This window comes from Convolutriloba macropyga, chromosome 5 (genome assembly GCF_964194025.1).
Source record: "Convolutriloba macropyga chromosome 5, txConMacr16.3, whole genome shotgun sequence".
In the NCBI taxonomy this organism is placed as follows: Eukaryota; Metazoa; Xenacoelomorpha; order Acoela; family Convolutidae; genus Convolutriloba; species Convolutriloba macropyga.
This window is the reverse complement of record NC_134472.1, coordinates 7,479,721-7,486,732: the sequence shown is the minus strand read 5'-3', so window position 1 is coordinate 7,486,732 and position 7,012 is coordinate 7,479,721. Positions and strand designations below refer to the sequence as shown.

The 7,012-nt window shown below is 31.6% G+C and overlaps 1 protein-coding gene across 1 annotated transcript in view; it reads left to right on the top strand.

Moving 5' to 3' along the window:
* LOC142339098 (elongator complex protein 4-like) overlaps window positions 1-7,012 on the top strand; it is a 323,966-nt gene that overhangs the window by 85,338 nt on the left and 231,616 nt on the right. The gene's annotated exons all lie outside the window — the stretch shown is intronic.

The following is a 7,012-nucleotide window of genomic DNA, read 5'->3' as shown; positions in this document are numbered from 1 at the left end:
AGTTGAGATTAAGGGAATAAATGATGGAAAAAAGCAGAAACAAGAACTGATAAGTGGCTTTTGACGCGTATTATGCGTGTCTGTTGTTTTGATTTATTGACAGTCCAGAAAATGGATATGTGGAAAGCGAGTCATACAATCATAACAGCGAAGCAAAAGCGAAAACAAATTCAAACTTGTTTTCACGATTGTTATTGAGCAATAATGTTGACAATATGACCAATGTAAACTTCAGTTATAACACCCCCCCCCCCCCCCCCCCCCAATCGTGACACAGCGGAGATTTTTCCTTCAACCAACAAAACGTTGACTTTCTTTTTTTAAAAAAAATAACTCTTGTAAGATCATAAGAGATGACTCACCTTGCAGAGCACCAGCGACTCGGAAACTTTTGTTCAAACTCTTACCAGATGTTTACGCGATAATAATTCCACATAAACACAACGTATAAGATCTGATTCGATTCGATACCTTTCAGTGTCGAATTTAAATTAATTCTGCTGTAAGCACGAACAAAACTAAAACACTTCACAGCATGAACGTCAAAAGAGCTATTAAGCTGATCAATTTGGCACCCACATGACCTAAGCAGACAAGTTAGGAAGAGTTATTGAGGGGGAAAACAAACGAAAAAATTGAGAACTAAGTTTTTGGCGTTTAAAATACTAAGTTTTTCAAGCTGAGATGCAAAACTTTTTAAACTTGGCTTTTCAGGTAGTTCAATGTTTATTTGATTACTGTGAAAAAAAGTTCATTTGTTCATTATCACACGATTTTCGATGGTGTGATCTAAAACGTTGGTTCTAATTTTATCCACTGGTAAAGTTTTTTTTTAAAAAAACGCATCGTTTGCGATCTTTTGTTTGTTGCATAATTGATAGATCTGTTGACTTGAGTCCATTTAGTTGCAGTAAAGACTCTCTTAGCAATTGCGATTGATACAGTTCAAAAATGTTATAAAAACATACTACTGTTCGAAAACTCCCTTCGTGCAGTCAATTTTTTGGCAGAAAATTGGACGCAGAATTCTTTTTTGCTTCTTAAAATTTGACTAGGGTGTAGCTTTTGTTGTTCCCCCACAAACGAGCAAGCCATTTTCAATGAGAGATTTCGCACAAAAATTGAAAGAAAAGATCAGGACTTTTTTCTCGGATACAGACATCTGATTTTGTAAGCTATTCCACAGAAGCGGCTAAATTTTCTCACAACAGAATTCACATCGATCTTCAAATTCAAAATTTTAGTGGTAAGAAAAATTAGCGGTAGCTGTTTTACCATAAATTTCGTTTTTCTGATTTTTTCTGTTATTTTTCTTTTTGAGTTTGCGCAGGACTTGTTTTTGCGAAAACCAATTGGTTCCGGTGCCAAGGTTACGTTTCATAATAAAGAATTGATTCTTTTGAACAAAAGTTGTCGAAAATTTTCCCTATAACCGCAAGGATTTCGATTGTCAGGTGGTTTGATGGATCTCACAAATCTCGTTTTTTGCTGTGGCTCTATTCTTCCAATTTTCAAATTGCAAAAGAAAACTTTTGAGTGTAATATTTCCTCCTCTGAGCTCTGATTCTTTGACAGAAAATGGAGTTGGATAAATGATAAAACAGTTGGATAGTTACAATTAGTAGAGTTTATATCAGCTTAATTCACATTGATCTTTAAATTCAATTTTTATCAATATGAGTATTCATGTATTTAGATGATTGCTTTTTCAGGAAAATTAAACAAATGTCTCTTTTCTTTTATTCGTACTTTGCTCAACCAGGTCAACTCTTTCACATTTTTTTTTAATTTTTATGGAAATCTTATTATATCTTTGAAGCCAGTGTTGATTAGGTACGCTACTGCATTTTAGTTTCTTGCGTTAGTCTTGATGCTAAAACATTGGTATTATCTACAAAATAATAATATACGAGATTTTCACTTCATTTGGCATGTTATTGATGAATATAGGGAACAGGAGCGGGCCAATTACAGAGGTTTTAGTCTAAGCCGATTTTTTTCGGTGCAATGATTACGTTTTATAAGAAAAGGATGAATTTTTCTAAATAAAAATTTTTCGAACAATTTTCCTATAGGCGCAAGGATTTTGTCGCCCGGTAATTTGATGGATCTCGCAAATCCTCTTTTTTTGCAGTGGCTCTACTCTTCCAGTTTTCAAATTGTCACGGAAAAATTTTGAATGTAACGTTTCAAAAACATTGTGCAAGAAAAAAGCAAATACTGATTTACAAGATTCATTGAGATTTTACTGAGATTGCCATCACCAAAATCCGAAGAACTATTGTTTTTTTTTGGTTTTTCAACTATGTTCTCAACTTTTCAGTTGTTGGTCCCAGAGAATCAGCAAACTTTCTCATTTCTGATAAGTTTTAAGCTCACCTGAACTTTTCGATTGTTTTCACCTTTTTTGTATATTCCTGTCTACTATGACTACAATTTTTTAATTTTCTAAGCTTACGGTGACTTCTGTTGTTTTGTCTCATCTAATATCAGGTTTTTCAATGTTGTTGAATAGTTTATGATGAAGGGTTGTCACCTAATTTATGCATCATATGAATTCGCTTTCTTTGAAATTTCACTAGCTGCTTTATTTTGTAGAATATTACACATTTTTGTTTCTGTAATAAGCTCGTTATACCATTTTTTAAACTCTCGGTAAGTTCTCGCTATTATTTACACAAAATTTCTAATTTTTGCACTTGAAATAATTATACTGTTTTTTGATCGGTGCCAATTTATTGAGTTAACTTTCCCAGTGTTCAAAAACACTGGGATTTTATTCTACTAATAATCTTTCATACAAAATTGTCAATTGTTTTAACTTTGTTGTCAATGTTTACACAAAAGACAGTTTGCTTATCACTAATGACTTTGTTGTAATGATTAATAATTCTCTCTAGATTGTGTTTCACTCAGTTTTCTAACACAATTTTTCAGGCTGAGAAACCAATTCCAAAACAAACTTTAGTGATTTGAAATGCTGTTTCTAAATGTAGCAATTGACATTTAGAAATTTCAGTGTGGAATTTGACATATGATCTTTGCATGCTGAGGAGGTATGATGTCACTCTGTTCGCATTTTTTCAAAAATTGTAGTTAAATGATTACCTTAGACCAAATAAATTTCTTAGGTTAATCGCTAATCCTATGGTGTCTGTTTAAAAAATCACAGATCCAGCTTAGTTTCTTGTTTGAAATGCAAACCAAGAGGTCGCCAGGATTTTTTACTGAAAAAAATTCAGATTAAGTTGACTTTATCTAAATATACAAATTAAATGGACCAATGTTGTTCTCATTTGTTTTTTTTATCTCTTATGAATGATTGTTCCGACCCCTCTTGAGGGGGGGGGGAACTATATACTCAAATGAGATTTTTTTTTGTTCAGACAATTTTGACCGATCGATATATTCATCGTAGAGAGTTGAGACTGGTATCATTAGAAGGCTTGTCCAGCGTAAAATATGGAATAAAGAAGATCTTTTTATTTCGGTTTTCTACATGAAGTTATCGAGGTTTAAACTTTTGAGAAAATAAAAAGATTTCTGCTGATTTTATTCACATTTTCTGGAATTTTCGCCAATTTTCTTCTAAAATTTCGCCAAATTTGCTAAAATTTGTTAAAATTTTTGAAAAAGTGTTGTTAATTTTATTATTAAGGGCAAAAAATTTTCTCGTGTATTTTTATTATTTTTTTGTCAAAAGTTTTGGCTAAATATTTCAAAATTCAGATTTCTTCTTCAAAAACAGCACGAAATAAGTTACTTTGGTCCACTTTAATTCAATTTGCAGGAGGTACAACCCCGAACACCACTAACACAATGTTTGTAGACTCAAAAAGGGGCTAATTCTACTTCAACTTCTGTTGCCAGTGCTCCGTAATTAAAAATTTGCCGTTTTTTGCTAACTTTGCTTGTTGACTATCACAAACGCAGCATTTTTATTCAGCAAGTTTTTAACTAAAAAATTATCTATATTGAAAAAACTCGAAAAAAATAAGTGTTCCTTAATGGACAACAGCATTAGCAGGGCTAGTTTTGGTCCTATGTTGGACTGTTACAATCCAAATATAACTCGGATTGTAATCAGTCGGTCTTTTTAATAAAAAAAAAATTTTATATAAAAATTTTTATATATTAATTAAATAACAGAACATTTCAAATCAAAACTCACTAGTGATATGTCCAATTCGTTTTTTTATAAGTTCCAAATTTTTGTATCTAGTTTATTACTTGAAAGCTTATAGTCGTTTTGACTTTTAAAATTATTTGACTTTTAAATAATAAGGGGTTACTGAACTTTGCCGCCATTTGTCTCTTAGTTTGGTCAACTTGTAGCTTAGTGTCAACAATGAAAGAAAGCTTCTTCTTTCTACTGAATTCAAATTCAATATTATTGCGGTTTTGCACCTAATGTTATGGTTTTCTAGTTTCCATATTAATAGATTTCTATTTTTTTTTTTATTTTCAGGTTTTTTTCCCTGTTCTTACGTCTTCTTGTTTTTTCACATTATCACGTTATTGACAGTTCTTATATCACATTATTGGCGTTCAAATTATTGTACAATTGATAAAACTAAAATGCTTAAGGATATAGACACTGGTTTTAACGGCTTTCTGGAAGAATTTAATTGAATTTTTTTAACTTTGTCTTTAACTGTTGTTTTTACTTTGTCTTTTTAGTCGTTTGAAATTTCCTATACAAAGACCCGTTTTCATTGGTTTATCATTAAAAATAGATGGGCTGATAATCTGATAGTATTAGATAGCTGTTGACTTCCATTATTTTGAAAAACAAATGTTTTCAAAATAAAAAAAAACATTTTTTAACTTCAAATTTTGTTCCTTTAATAGTCTGATTGTTATGTAGTCTCCTTAATTACAGGCCAATTATGACAAATATAACTTTATTGTTGTCAAATGAAATTATCAAAGGAATGGGTGTTACAAAATCTATGGTTTTTGAAGAATTAGTTATGACTTTACTGGATTCGACACGGGTTTTTCACATAAAAAGGTAAACTAATTTCTAATTTGTGTCATATTTTACGTTCTTTTTGTAGACGTAAGATATATTCTTGATAATTGCAGGTCTCATGAGCTTCCTCTGGAAGAATAAAGGATTCTATTTAATGATTTGACTTTGTAATTATTGACTTTCATGTCTTTGGAAAAAAATTTTCTAAAAAAAGTATTACTTTTTTTTTGCATTATTTTTTTCATTTTTGTCTACTTGATACTTGGTTTCATTAATGAGAGGTCACATAAAACATTTTTGATGTTCAAAAATGTACAATCAAAAACATTTTGAGGGCCAAAGTATGGCCTTACGGCTTCAAAAGCTTTTTCTGGCAAAATGCAACTGACTTTTTGTTGTTGTATATTTGTTGTTCTTTTTGTAATTGCAAAAAAATTTAATACCTACAGTTCTAAGTTCCTATCTTTAGAAAAACTAGTAATAGTAAACTTATGGGTCATTTTAGTTGATTTCTAATGGTTTTCATTACTTTGAAATTAATTGTTTTAAAAAAAATAGCAAAATTTTACAAATTTACTGTTTTTGTTCTTTATTGTCTAATTGTTACCAAGCCTTATTATGGACTTGTCCCACATCTTTTTTGGTGAAATTCAAGTTAATTTTTTTAATTTCAGTTTTCTTTGACGCTATTTTCACTTCGTTATTAAGTTTCATTTTTTAAAACGGTCTTAAATTTTTTGATGTAATTCATGTTGATTGTTGTTGTTTTATTTTGCTGTTCGTCTTGACTCGCTTTCTTAATGTTAGCATATCTCGTCAATCTTATGCATTATTTTTTGTTCAACTGAGGTATTTGACTTAGAGGCTATCTTTTCGTTCATACGCCATTTTTTTAAAAAAATACTTGAAGTTTTGGGGTTTTCTATCTGTTTCTCATTTGGTAGACAATTATGCCAAATTTGTGGATGAGCGGGGTCGGAACCTTATGTGCAATCGCAAATTACCGAGCTTCATTGTTTGTATAAAACAACGCATCCACTCTGTTCATTTCTGATGCCTACTCAGAGATCTTATAATGGGACACAAAAAGAAATCCGAAAATTTGAAAGCTTCGAGTTTAATTTGCTGAGGTGATTCAGAAGATTAAGACATAAAATATTTGTGAGCATGATGATTGCTAGTTTGCTATGCGTACGTTCATCTGCTCTGCTTTCTTCGTCAACTGAGTCCCATTTCAGTTTGAAAGAGGGTTCATTTCAATTTGTGTCCCACAATACCCGGATACTTTTTAAGTAATGATTTAAAGCCGTCACCTTGTCCATTGTATAAAATTTGCAATAGCGGAATTTCATCCTTTGAACTCTGTTGAGTCCTGTTTTTCAGTTTTGGCAACTTCTCGATTGCTTCTTCTTTTGAATCAGTCAAGCAGAAGATAGATTGATTCATTTTGATTGCTTTCTCCTTAAGATCTGACACAATATTTGGCAGGATATCACACTTTTTCTGTCATTTTATCAATCCGAAATTAACTTCCGAATGGATTTGAAAGAGAACTTTGACCTTTTTAAGAACAGCATTTTTAATGGAAATTTTGCAACCATAAAAAGGTCCGTAGGCAATTTTGTATGGCGTTTTATGGTAAGTAGGGCACCATAAAAGTGAAGTTTAGAATTTTGACTTTTGATGGACAAAAACCTTTCGAAACTGCAGGTGGCCCTTTGGACTGTTTATCAACCAAACTGAAAAATTTTTATGATCCTTTTATGGTTAGTAAGTTTCCATGGAATCTATATATGGCGTTATATGGTGGGTAATTTTCTTTGGTGGTGGTCCACCCGGGAAGTCTTATCAGAGCATTCTTGGGTCAGGAACTCCAAGCTGGGTTCTGCTCAAAGTTTTATTCCTGGTAATGGTATCATAAAGGCCCAGCTTTTAAAATGAAATCCAGTATAGTTGATATTGCCATATTTTGATATAAAAGGTGTTTTTTATGCAGTAGAACTCAATGTGTTTCTGATATTTATGATCGTTGCAAAG